At 37.0% G+C, this 14,366-nt stretch overlaps 1 protein-coding gene across 2 annotated transcripts in view; it reads right to left on the bottom strand.

The window, feature by feature from the left end:
• Nucleotides 1–5,981, bottom strand: part of fam49a (family with sequence similarity 49 member A) — a 31,998-nt gene extending 26,017 nt beyond the window's left edge. The window contains exon 1 of one of the 2 annotated variants that reach the window (XM_020714555.2): nt 5,821–5,981. The gene's annotated coding sequence lies outside the window, so the exon portion shown is untranslated. The remainder of the gene's footprint in view (nt 1–5,820) is intronic. The other variant, XM_004083668.4, reaches the window with a different exon arrangement.
• Nucleotides 5,982–14,366: the final 8,385 nt, after the last annotated feature.

The following is a 14,366-nucleotide window of genomic DNA, read 5'->3' as shown; positions in this document are numbered from 1 at the left end:
TGCCAGCTGTGGAAATTACTAAAACAGTGCTGCAGGATTTTTTTGCAGTTTTTTTAGAATTATCAATTATGTCAACACTAATGTAACCAACCTAATAGCCTTTAAAGTCAGACAAAAGAAAAGCAAAGAATAAATAACTTCTTGGAATATCAGCAACTTAAATCTATTATTACTAAAAAGTTTAAATACAAAGACAACGATTTAAAGCCACCAGAAGTAGTTACATCTCTGATTTATTTTTTAATGAATAAAACTCTCTCCGAAATATACAAACTCTTATGCAACCTAGTTAATAATATTTCACTTCCGATCACAAAATCGGATGAAGATTTGAGCATCAGCACAGATTCTGGTCAGCACTTTGTCTAAACACCTTTAAACCTAAAAAAAAGTCCAAACTTGCAGCTAATCCATCTCAAAACTCTTCACAGAATTTACTACACTGGACAGAGGATGTTCAAGATGGGTCTCAGTAACCCAGACATTTGTGAGCACTGAGATGGTAATCTACCCGACAGTTACATGCATGCACTGTGGTTCTGCACACCTGTCCAGGCTCTTTGGCAACAGAGTGGTGGTCTTTTTGCCTGTGCTAGGGGGGGTGGGCAGATGGGCAGCCCATCCAGCAGCACTGGATGGGCTGCCCATCTGCACCTGGGGGCTGGGATCACTCCTCCCCTGGCTCTGGGCGGGGCGGGGCAACCCTCTTGGGGCCCGCGGTCACTCTGGGTGACATCCACCAGGGCTGCGGGGTCTGGGTGTGTGTGTGTGGGGGCTTGTTGGCACTGTCAGTACGGGACCTTGGAGTCTTGATGGGTCTGGGTCTCCGCTGAGGCAATCGGCGGTCGCCCCGGCTGTTTGGCTGCCTCGGTCCAGTCGAGGGCCTGACCAGAGCTCTCCCAGGGGCGGCGCCTAGAGGCGGGGGCCTGGACTTGCTCCGGTGGGGGCGGAGCTTTCTGGCTCCTATCCCTCTGTGTGGGGTGGGTGGTGTGTGTGGCCTGGGGGGTTGGCGCTTCGGGGGATGGGACCCCTGGGCTGAGGGGACCTGGGCCCTATGCTGGGGGGGTGATTTAAATGAATAAAGTTTGGCCGCGATTACAAAAGGGGTTTATTCAGACATACCGCTGGTTTTTCAGTTAAAGTAAAATATGTCCAGCACAAGAGGCCTTCAGCTCTCATCTGTTTGCCCAGCTGTTGGACAGGACAAGTTATTAAAAAAAAAAAAAGGAAAAAAAGAAAGGCAAAAAAAAATGTCCATTATCTAACTTCATTAATCTATGAAGTGGAAGTCACAGAGCAGAAGTGAGACTGCAGCTGTTGAAATTCTAACCAGTAATGGGAAACTGAGCTGCTGACCAAAACCTGCACAATAATTATGTATTTTGAAAAAAATAGTGAAACAAATCTCCGGCTTTTCTCCAAGATTTTAAAATGCGAACCAGAAAACATAATACTGATTTGGATGTTTTTACATTAAATTGCCAAAACAAGGAGGTGCATGTAACCAGTGCTTTAAAAGACTTATGGCAGAAATATCTCATCTCGCATGATGAGGAAATAGGACACTGAATAAATTGACAAGTTAATTTATCCTCAAAAAAATAAAAGTTAAAATGCTTTAATTAGGAAAACCAAGAACCTTTCAAGTTGTTATGATCCTGCCACGATAAACAGAATAATTTGTGGCGGATTGGCCCAACACAGGACAAAAACAGACAAGGAGAAGAGACTGGCTGATGTGTCCGGAAAAGAGGCAGAAATATGTCAGAATTTGACGCAACTGCGGAGCGAACAGACTCAGTCAGAGGACAGGATGTGAGCATAAAAAGTGAAACGTGAGTGGGAAGTGTGCAGGGTCATACGCCACATAGCTATACACACATTTGTTCTCAGGCAAATAAAGCGTCAGCTAGACTTCTAGATTGAAATAAAACAGGAACTTGTTATTTAACAGCCATGGTGTAAGAGTAGTAAAAAAAAAAAAGAAGAAAGGGGGGGCCGGGAAATTTTGAGATCACTGAACTTTGATTGTTCTACATTAAAAATTTTAATCTCTTGAGATGTTAGGCTGCTGGGTTGCCTGAATGAGGCGCCTTATGCCTGGGCTTAGTTGCACCAGAGTTAACCTTGATCCAGCAGACGTGTTGTAGGGAAAGCAAAACTAAGTGGGTTAGGAGTGCTTTAAAAAAATTATTGTAGTCCTGCAGCCACTGGGAGACGTCCTTCAGTCATCAGCTAACGTTTTCTCACAATAGAAAGTCCAATTATTGATGAGGATCAAATTTCTAGTATCTTGACCCACCTACCAGTCAAGCAAATTCTTTTTCATTTTTGGTTCCTCAGTCTCTCGCAAACACCCTTAAAGACTGCTAGCTGAACGCGGACACTTGGAAACAAGTGAGAAGTCTCTTGTGTTTTCTGTTCCAGCCCAGATGGCAGCCCTGGCTGAGTCAGCAGGGACCACTGGGCCACACTAAAGCGGATGATTAGTCGCTGATAGGCAAAAGAGAGACAGTACAAAGAGCTGCAGGCCTAAGGCTCAGGGTCATCTTCTTCAGTTTGTTCTCCTGCTTTTAGATGCTTTAGAAACATGTTCTTCTCAATAAAACATCCACACAACCCTTTATTAGGGTTACTTCAGAAATGTATACATTTAAGTCATTAATTTACAAGATTTGATTTTAATTCATATCATCCACCAATGTTTTAACCCTTGTGCTGTCTTAGATGACCCCACCCTTACATTGACGTGTTCTCCCTACCATGACAAAGGTGAAAAGATTTCATGTAATCCATGGACACCATTGAGGATCACAAATCATTGAAGAAAAAAGGTTCAGAGCACTGTCTAGTGGGTCTAGATGACCCAACTCACAACGTTAAAGTGCCTAGGATAGCACAAGGGTTACAGACCCACTCTGATAACAATTGTATTTTTAACACGGTCTTGTAGCATTTTTCTGACAATGGAAGACATGTATAAAGAGAAAATTAAGCTTAAAATTGCATTTCTGAGTATTTCTCTAGTTAAATTATTGTGAATAGCGAGTGGGACTCTAATTTACTTCTATGCCTTTTCTTATAACAGAGGCAGAAAGCCGCTGTAACGTTTGTTTTTACAGTATTGGATTTTTGGGACAATAAGATGCAATTGTTTTTTTTGTTTTTTTAGTTTGGCCAGGGGTGCAACTTACATGCGATGTTTAAAAACATAAATAAGCTCACATATTTGTTTTTCTCCCACTAACAACAGGTAGCCCCTCAGCATTTTTTCAGCTAACAACCACTAGAGGGCAATGTAGGGGTTTGTATCAGTATTTGCTATTTGCAACAATGCAGAAGAAGAAAGACCGTCGAAAATAATCAAACAAAACATGAAGGAACTCCTTCTGATCCTTCTTCTTCTGAACTATATACAATATTATTGTTTTTATTTTTACCTTCCTCTTACTAATGCGAGACAGAATGTCATCAAACTGGGACACAGAGACACTGAAGTACCGATGTAAATGCAGCATTACACAGGACTTGGTGAATTTGTTTGGATGCCTTGCTCTTTTCACCAAAAAGTGTGACCTATATTCCAGAACAACTTCTTTATGTTTTTTTTTTCTTCTTGGCTCCAGTGACGTGTACTGCGGAAAACATGGCAACTTAAAAAGCAGAAAAAAATACACATTTTCTTAGTTTAAGACCCAAGTTTTGTTAAAACACTCTCCCGAAATAAGGCAAAATTTGTTTTTATAATAAAAATCAATGAGATATCAAATCATAACTATGTTAAAATGAGTCAGTCAAGTGGCGGTATTATTTTTCTTCTAAAGTGCTGCAGTCTTAGGTGCAGTTCGCTCCATTTGGTATCAAAAGTGAAAAAATACAAATCAACTTCCCAAAAGATAAACTTGCCGCAGCTTCCTCATCGTCTGTTTTGGATTTTATTTCATAAAGTCGCCACAACAAAAGCAGTTGATCTAAGCAACCCTAACTGCTGCTTTTGAAAATATTAAATTACCTTTTCCGGTCTAAAGCAGCAAATTTCAGTAGCTTGATGGATCTTTGTAATGTGACCTGCGTAGCTGCTGTGAGCGACTGTAACCACATCACAGCGACTGTCACAACCAGCCTTACCTCTTCTTTCAGACTTGCATCAAGCTTATATTCACATTTGATAGGCAGCTAACACTACATTAGTTTGTGAGACTGAGGCCCAAATTAAAAAAGTTTTTTTTTTCTATAGAAACTATTAATAATGTACATTCAGCTGTGGCCCTAAACAAATTCAAAAGAGAACACAAAGGCGTCCTTTCATGCTTGCCTCAGGCAAACTGTCACACAACAGCAGGTTACCGCAACGTAAAAAAAAAACAAATCCCACTCATCACCAGGGTGTTGGACACCATTTCCTGTTTTTGTGTCAAAAAAGAAACCATGCACAGCAAAAGCACAATAGTATGAGAATTAGCTGTCCTGGAACTACGACAGCTCTGTTTTTACAAACACTCAAAGGTTGTAAATGTAGGATTCTAGGGGGAAATGCCTTTCAAGAGCATGGTGTCATATCAGAAAACTAAAAGTGCAGCTTTTAACTCAAAAAATGTATCCTAACCTTGAAAAGTAGCTGAATAAATACCCTCCAACTAACTCAATATAATGTTTAAATCAACAGCACTCTTGGATGCAATTTTCCTTCCTACTGCTGCATATTTGCATTCTGTCTAATACATTTAAACAAATCATCACCCACAAAAATCATGCATGCAACGAACATAAAATGCAGCTAGATGTGTTCCACTGAGACCCCCGCTCCCCCTTATAGGCAGCTATTGTCGAGCATGCTTTAAGTGAGAGAATTTAGCCAGCATCCCAGGAATGCTGCAACTACACCCTGGCATACAGACCGAAACAGAACAAATACACACATGTGCTGACACATACACACAATTTGTGCAGCTGCTGCTGTATGTCTTCTTGAAACAAAAGAGCGCCATTTCAAAGCACTGAGAGGTTGTGAACTTTAATATGGCACCATAAGATTTTCATACTATCAAATTTAGAGGGGAAAAAGGTCAACATAGTTTATGCAAAACTTAGGATCGTTATGTACAACAGGGTGTCCAAACACTTTTTGAAGGATCTTAAGCCAGTTATGTTGTTTAAAATGAAGTAAATTATGTGCTAGCGTTCAAAAGTTGAATTTAAATCGGGAAACAAACACCACGATTAACAAGCCATTTATTTCCTGAGGTCACAAAAACTTACATAGTTAGTTAGGAGTAAACCGACAATAACCTCATTGGGGTCATGTTTTTTGTCCTAAAACGCAGCAAACGTCTACATGAGTTGTACTTTTTAATTACCAAGGGGGTCCTCGAGGATTTCCTGTCACTAACTAAACTTCTTAAGTTAAACAAAACATTTGCGTCACATTTTGTTGACAGAAACGAAAGGTTGAAATGTGGCTCGTGCTTCCCTGCCATGCTAGTCAAACCGCCGGCTAACCAAACCAGGGCTGCCGCCATACAAAACTTTAAAAAAAGGAGGGGTCAATAAAGTTTTCAGAAGACGTTTGAAAAAGTTTATTTACAATTGCACTGCGGCGTAAAGACTCTGTCAGTTACTCCTTCCGCGAGACAAAGTAGAAAAAACGCCGGCTAGCAACAAGTTAGCACTTCCTCTTATTATGCACCTTTCTTCCATCAGAAGTCGAATGACAGGCAATGATTTGACAGGGGCACATATCCGGCACAACACCAAATGATGTTATTTTGAATTTCGCATCCCCTAAAAACTAATTTCTGTAGATTAAGAGGAACAACTTACAGGTTTTCTGTTGTACTAGTGGATCCTTAGAGGTAGGCGTGCAGCAAAATGTAGTCAGTACAGTACTTTCGCCGACCTTGGCAGCTTTGTCTATCCCCGGCAGCTACAAACAACTACACTACCTGCCCCTCCCGCTGCTCCACCGCCACAAGGCAACCGAGTAAGAAGAAGAAAAAAAAAAGGAAAGGCTCCACCCCTTTAGATTTTGATTGGTCAATTTTAGGGACAGTGCAAAATCAGCCAATCATCTTAGCGTTTGGGTTTTCACTTAGTCCAAAAGCCGTTAAATGCAATGTTTTCTTCAAATTTCCTCTAAAAAAGAGTTTCAATTGTAATTTAGTTTTATTGTAAATTATATATATATATATATATATATATATATATATATATATATATATATATATATATATATATATATATATATATATATATATATATATATATATATATATATATATATATAAACTAAGCAGGAGAAGCACACACATATTTTACAGAGTTGCTGAAAATTGCCAATGATATTCCCTCAAAACAGTCATTCTTTTTTTCAGAACAAGGACACATAAAGCTGCCTGCTCCTTCACCATCTTTCCACAATGGAGCCTTGAGATGGAATATTGTCGTTTTGCAGCATGCATGCAGCTTTGCACAGGTCAAACGTTCACTGCTGCATGGACACATTGCAATTGATGATAAGGGTGGATCAGCAAACACCCACTTCTTCCTTTGCCACAAGCAATTGTTGTCTCAGAGTTATATTTCCTGCAGAGTAACTGAACGCACGCCCACACATGCTGAGCTTTGGGGTGTTTTCTCATAGACAATCAGTCTATTATAATGTGCTGTAATTAAGAAACTAAATACTTAAAGACTCCTGGAAAAGTTATAGTCTGCGGATGAGTAAAAACAAATGAAAGTCCTTTAACTATTGATTCATCCGTCTCTTTCTTTCACCATGTTTGTCAAATCTAGTGGCATGAGCACCAATTTAGTTAATTTCTATCTTTTTTTTTGCTGTAGATTTTTAATCTGATTTTTTTTTTGTAAAAACATAAAGAAGCATGCAGGTCATAGTGTCTTTAAAAAAAATCTGAAATGAAAACAGAATGTTATTTTTAAATCTTTAAACTTTGTCGAACCCTGTCCAAGTGCAACATCTGGTGGTGACTCTTTGTAGCACTTTTATTATTTAAAGCAAGTTGTACGTTTGATTGATGACAATCTAAGGGGTAAACCACAACATAAAAAGTTTGTGCAAATATTCAAAAAAACAACAACAACAAAACTAAAGCCAGATAGAAAGTAGAAATAAGTAAAAGAAACAAACTATGGCTCTACATAAAACAAAGCCATTTGATTGGAACCTTTGACCTCTTATGTCAAACTGAAGCTTTACTGTTGTAATACAACATTCAAGGTGAATGAATATTTAAATTTTCTATATTTGTAAAAAACATTACAAACTAGGAGGAACCTCTGGATAAGAGTTCAGAGTAGTTAAAGTTACTGGATTTTTTTTACAGATTTTCCCAGACAGAATGCCATGCTCAATGCAACAATGAACAAAATTGTTCACCTTTTTTTTAATTTAAATTGCAGTAGCCATTGACTTCAAATATTGACCACTGGGTGGCAGCAGCTCACTGTTGAGGGGAGCTCATTACCATTTAATTGATGTGTTCCCTAATGGCAAAATGAGATATATTTTATGTTTTATCTCCATAATTCTTTATTGTGTATGATGAATTCTGTTATAACATTCTAACTAAAAAAAACACTGTTTGTAATTTATGATTATGTTTAGTTACATTTTGTCTTGGAATTGTCTGAACTACATCATCATGAAGTGCTTACCCACAATGCCACACTTTAGTTTAAAGAAGAGGAAAAAAGAAAGTAAGTGAAGCTTTATGGAGCGAAAAATAGGAAATGCTGAAGTGGAGAAAACTTATCAAGACTGAGATGAGCAACTTTCTGTTTGAATCACATTCACCAAGTAATCTGTGGACAAGGCGGTCCTTCTTTCCCTCCAATATGAAACAGGTAAGCTTATCAACACAATTAAACAAGCTAGATTCAGGGCTCAGAAAGGTCTTTTACCACAGACAATAAAAAAAAATAAAAACTTAAATGCTGCAAAAAAATTACCCTCAAAACAGTTGTGAAAATTAACTATGTTTGAGATCGAACTTCAGCTCAAATAGAGTTTTATCTTGTTGATTGACAGGCAAAAATTAGCATCAGTAGGGTTTGTTACCATCTAATAAACAACAACCAATAGATATAACCCCCAACAGTTGATGTAACTCAGATTTGAGTAAATCTGTTCCAACCTTTGGAGTAAAACATGCTCAAACAGCTAAAAAACAATTAATTATATCACTTAAATTCAATATTGAATATGATATTTTTAGAGTATAACAAGCAACAAGTAACTTCTAAAAACGTACTCTAATATTGAGTTGTGATTTTGTGCACTTTAGAGAACTATTTAATCTAATATTTACCAATTCATAAATAGTTATAATATGTAAAAATGTTTTTAAAATAGGAAATTGTGTACAGGTTAACTTCTTGCTCAAAAATGAATGGACAAAAAAGGCCTCATAAAGCAATTCCCTTCATTGTGGGAACATTGTTAGAGAAGTAAAACTTAAAAAAAAACGTCTTTTTCAGCATTTATAGCCAGGACAAAACTTAATTATTTAATGATGAAAGATTGTTTTAAAAAAAAAAGTCCTCTCTTATTTGTTGCTTAAGCTATAGCTGTACAATCAAAAACCTTTTAGATTGGGCAGACATAAAAAAATACACTTTTAAAAGTTATTCCAAAAACGTTCACACAAAAACCTTAATATGTTGCCAACATCACGAGAATTTAAAACATGGTTTTTAAAAACAATAAATACAAAACAATAAAAGTGCGCCTGCAATGAAAAATTTTAAATAATAAAATCATCTTTCTTGACAAAATACATCAATTAAGTCTCTAATTTAAGGATTTTGTACAAAAGATAATTTAAACACCTCTATCTCTCTTCCATGATAATCTGCTTTGTTGCACCTACAGATAAGTACTCTCATAGTGATCAACAGAATGAAGAGGAGCAATGTTTGAGGAGTATGTAAAACCAGCCATCATCATAAGGTTTGTGAAGGAAAAACATAAACAAGTAGAGACGTGTATGTGCATTACTTCTATTTGTTAAAATGTAAATTCTTTTTTTTTTAAACCTTTAAGTTGTTTTTTTTCCAGGGGGGTAGAAAATTCTTTTTTAATGTTTTTTGGTAATTTATTAGTCTTTCAAATTAAATTATTTATTTCTTTTACTTCCAATCTTAGTGTTTGTATTAATAAAGTGTAACTTGTTGTGTAACAGTCATTCTATTTAAGCATGTACAGCTATTTCTTTATTGTTTTCATCCAAAATTTAGTCCAACAATTCACAGAGAAATTCAGAAGTTAAAGGCAACGGTGGTTCCTGAGCAAAACAACCAAACTATTTTAATGTGTGCTTTCATTTTTGTTACAGAATTAAACCTGAGAAATAGCTTACTGTCACTAAATTCCGTTGTGTTGTCTGATGTTCAAAACTCGGACGAGCTGCATATCAATGTTTGCATCCAAACCCTGGAGGGGAAATCCAATGCAAGGCTGTGTTGGTGTGTGAGTTTGCCCTTGGTGCTAGGCAGAGCAGGACAACACTCTTTCATCTTCTGATGCTCGTTCTTGGCTGAGTGTCAGGAAGCTGATGCTAATGGTTGCATGGATTTGTTTGGATGACATTAGCTGTTCAACAATAGTCATACATGGAGATCTATTTGATCTGCTGCGCAACAGATAGGAAGGAGCGTGAAACAACCGGCCCTGGAGAATGTTTAAACAGCCATTTTAACCCTGTAAAGCTCACATCAAAGAAGTGACTTAAATCTTTTTTTTTTTAATTAAGATGTTCTTTAAACACTATGATGAATATCAGTTTTTAATGACATATAGATAGCAATTATTATGAGGCATTGGGTTTATGCTCACAACAATGTTAGTTTAAGATGCATAAATAGTAATGAGTGCTCAGGAAAAAAACATCTTATTTACCCACCGTCTCATGATTGATCAAAACATTTGTAATATGCTGTAACTGTTTAATAAATAGGTCTCACACATGTGTGCATCAAATATGATATTAATAGTGTCGTCCATTCATTCATTCTATTATTTTTGTTCCTTTCATGAAAATTGCTGAATGCCAAATATGTTTACATGATTTTTGTGCAACTGAACATTTTCAGGATTCCATGTTAACTGTTTCACATTGTAATAAATGATCACTAACTTGTTTGTGCAACAAGCCCTCTAGAGGTTGTTTTGTGAACTGCCCTGGCTTCAGTTTCTTTCAGAGCAAAGTTGTTTCCAGATGGAAGTCAAAGGACTTTTGAGCAGTACAATGTCCTTACCTGACCATCAGCTCCAATTGGAAAGGAGTATTGGGATTTATTAAAGACCCACTCAATGAAAAGTTTTTTCTTGTGGCATTTTTCCAATGATGGAGGACATATAAAGAAAAATAAGCTTAAAATTGCAGTTCTGCGTATTTTTTTATTCAAAACCACTGTGACTCGGGAGCAGACGAAAAAATATAGTTTGAAAAGGAGCATATTTCTGATGTAGAAAATATAGTGGGCGGGCCACAAGCTCGCTGGTCTGCAAAAGTGAGAAGAAGAGGGTTGTTGCTCAGCACCAACAGTCCCGCCCCAAAAATCAGAGGCAAATTTAAAAGAACTCCTGCCGCTCTGCAGAAACTATGTCACAGAAAATGACACAGGATTTTAGATTTTGACTAAAAATACCATAATCATAATTTAAAGACCACTCGGAACACTTTTACAATATATCAAAAGATGATTGGAGTGACACTTTAACAACAGCCTGTTAAAGTGTAAGCCTCTGAGTTGACTAAATAAAAGCAACCTGAGATGGTGGAGCTGTTCAACTGAACTCTGGTGGTGTTCAGGTCAAACCAACCTAAACTTCCTGTGAAAAAAACTCAGTTTTGATCTAAACACAGCAGAGACGCTTAAGGATGATGCTTGTAGGCACCACAGCTCTGTTAACCAGGGCATGCATTGGTGGGAATCTTGCTCAAGGGACATGACCCTGCTGATGTAGGTCAAAACTGCTATTCACAAAAAACTGACACCTCTGCTTTTGAGATCAGTGAATCGAATGTCAAAAATAACTTTACATACTTTTTATAAGTATAAGTTATGAGAAAAGCAAAAAATGCTGTTAAAAGATAGTTTTAGCTTTTTCACCGTTTGAACATTTCTCCAGATTGAGTAAACCACCTCAGTGACCTTGTGGAAGAGTGTCCACCCCTTGACTTGAAGGTTGTTGGTTAAAATTTAGGCAGAGTCATACCAAAGATGGGACCCAGTGCCTCCCTGCTTGACACTCAGCATTAAGGGGTTGGATTGGGGGGTTGAACCACCCAATGGTTCCTGAACGCGGCTGTGTCTGTAGCTCACTGCTCCCCCTGGATGGGTCAAACGGTTACCAAAAGACTGTGGGTCCCAGTCCAGTACCATGTGGAACGCCACAATTAAGTGTCTATAAAAAGAACTAGAATTTGCAAGCAGTGATATGAAGACACATGAAACTAACTAATTATCCATTCCTTTGTCTAGGCAGATTTTTCATGTGACAACTCTCACAAATAAGAACTTTTTGATGATCCAAACTTCAAGGTCAACTGTCAAATATTAACCTTTTGAGATAAATCAAGCCTCCAGCTGGGAAGAGACAAGAATCAACTGAACTCCAAGGTTTCTAGGCGACAGTTTCTTGTCTTGGATTTGGGTTTTGTGGAAGCTGAAGGAAGCGAATAGGAGGTATGGCATTATTTGCTATTGTACAACTAAAATCTTGTCTTTGGTCATTTTAGACCTCTTTACAATGATTGCTGGTCTCTTTACATTTTGTACGTCATATTGCTTTAATTGAAATAATTCAAATTATGATACTAATTGTGGGTTTTGAGGACATTATACTGGATTTGTAATAATTTAACATATTTGGTTGGGTCAGGTTCATTTAGAACCACTTTTTCCACACACAAAAAAAGTGAACGGAAAATCATTGGCAGCCTCACTGTGCCACATGTGAATCAGCACCACTGACGCTGTTGTGGGCAGTGTGGCTCCTCCCTCCTGTGCTGAGAGAGAAACCTGATGGCGGGCTCTTATGCAATCAGCCGAGGCTTTGGAGCATAACCGTCAAAGAGGTGGCGAGGAGAGTTGCCTGTGGATGTCAAGATGGAGTGAGACGTCACAGTCCTGTGAGGAACCAAAAAATAAATAAAAACAATTTTTTGGTGAGGGGTTACAACAAATGAAAATCACAAAAAAGAGGACAGCTTGATGAATGGAAAGAGGGAGATCCTATAGCTCAGTGCAGATGTCTGACTGGGCAGGAGAGTTTTGTTACAGAGCATCCCCTTCTGCTTCCTCCATTATCCAGCTTTGATTTATGTTTCAATTACAATTAGACTGTTTGAAACATGAACACTCAAACCAACGACTTCAATGATTTAAGATGTTCCTATCTCATGTGTCGTTTTATAAATGCAGAATGACATGTAGACCTGAGACATACCTCTATAAAACCATTTGTTTCTTATTTGATACACATATTTCTGAGACCCCTACCTCATTAGCATAACTTAAACATTCCTTGAATATAACTAGGTCCATGTTTTATCCTCCCTATAGTTTCTCATCATTCCACTAGGGGCGGTACAAGGACTTTTCCTGCTCATTACAAAATGTCTGTTGTAATAAAACCTTAAAATCTCTTTTGGCGGGAAAAGTTTTTTGGTGAGAATTACAACAGAGAAAAATATCAGAATAAAGTAGTAAAAGTAGGAAAAAATAGTTTTAAAATTATATAAATTAATTTAAATTTTTTCAAGAGTAAAATTTTAAACTTGAATTAAAAAGTAATAATTTTTCAAAGAAAAAGTCATGCTTTTAAAATAATAACATTTTAATTTCATGAAAATACAGTTGTACCTTTACAAAATAGTAAAGCACATTCAGCTAAATACTTAAGCATTTATTCACAAATTCTTTCCCCTAATTTTACGACTTAATTCTCATAAAATTTTGACTTTTCACAATTGTTTATTTTTCTTCTGTTTTGTGGTCCAAATACTCTGTTGGAGAGAATAACTCATCTCTGGTTTTTCTTTTTTTTTTAAAGATAACTCACTGTATTAAAAACCCCCAAAATTTGTTGATAATTTATAATACAGTTTCACATCTTAAAAATGTTTAAATTAAATAAGGTGCTTTTTTCCTGAACACTCATGTCAATATTCTTTGCACCTAAAGCTAATGTGAGCAACAATGAACCAAATCACTCAATGGAAAAAAATGACATTGTTTTTCTTTTTTGAGGATTTAATCAAAGGGTTTAAAAAAAACATCCTACTTTAAAAAGAGGAATTTCTGTTAATTCTTTGATGTAGTGAGTTTAACAGAGTTAGGAAAAAATATTCCTTAAATAAATGATGTCAGACTCCTCTCGGCAGATTTAGGAGAATTTCAAGAACAAATAAATCAAAGAAAATGGTGGATTTTAGGATTAACATTGTAAGGAAATCTCTTATTGTCATTCTGCTTAAAATCCTTCTGAAGGAAGTCGAGTCTTTGTCTAAGTGATGAAATATTTCCTCCCTTTTTTTCCCGTTTGAGGCTGGTTCTCTGGGGAGACCCTCCCCTCTCAATGAAAACCTCAGAAGTCAACCAACACGCTCTCTTTGCCGCCGTTAACTGACTTTCAGATAATCTACTCCTCTTTCTTTTCTTTTTGCAAGTCTCTTTGAGAATTTATAACTCCTGCTTTTAGTGTCCTCTTGATTCACCTGATAGAAGAAAAAAACCTCCCCAAGAGGCAAAAACAGCCCTGATACTAACTAAAACCCTCCAGAGAGCAATGAAATTACATAATATCCCCACGTTTGCAGGATTTAAATCTTCATTTTGAATGCGCTAAATGCTTCCGCCGCTTATCCCATCTGTCTCCTCAGGTAAGACAGACTCTGTTTAGAAAAATGCAAGAAAAGCTGGACTTTAAACACACAGACTATAAAAGGCCAGTAGGAGAGCAAAAGAAAGAGGACAAGCTTCAAAATACATATAAATGAATGTGTGGAGTCATGCCAAAAGCTATTTCAACCCTTTAATGCTCCATGCATGCACACATCTTTCATGCCACATTTTGCTGCAGGGCCTTTGAATGAATTGTATATTTAAGAAGCTCTCCAACCCCACCTCCCAACTGAAAGGGTCTAATTGGTCAATTATTCAGTCACTATCCTTTTTTTTATGACACTTTATTTTAAAAAATCTTTGCGATTCAGATCTAGATTTATTTTAATGTCTTGTGTCTAAAGATTTATTGTGTTGGGTAGATCTCACTGTCAGAATATGTTCTTGCTAATCCTATTTTTAAAAAAAAAGTTTTTTGGTTATCATTAATTATTCAA

This window comes from Oryzias latipes, chromosome 24 (genome assembly GCF_002234675.1).
Source record: "Oryzias latipes chromosome 24, ASM223467v1".
Lineage (NCBI taxonomy): Eukaryota > Metazoa > Chordata > Actinopteri > Beloniformes > Adrianichthyidae > Oryzias > Oryzias latipes.
The sequence above is the reverse complement of the archived record's forward strand: the minus strand, read 5'-3'. Positions and strand labels throughout refer to the sequence as shown.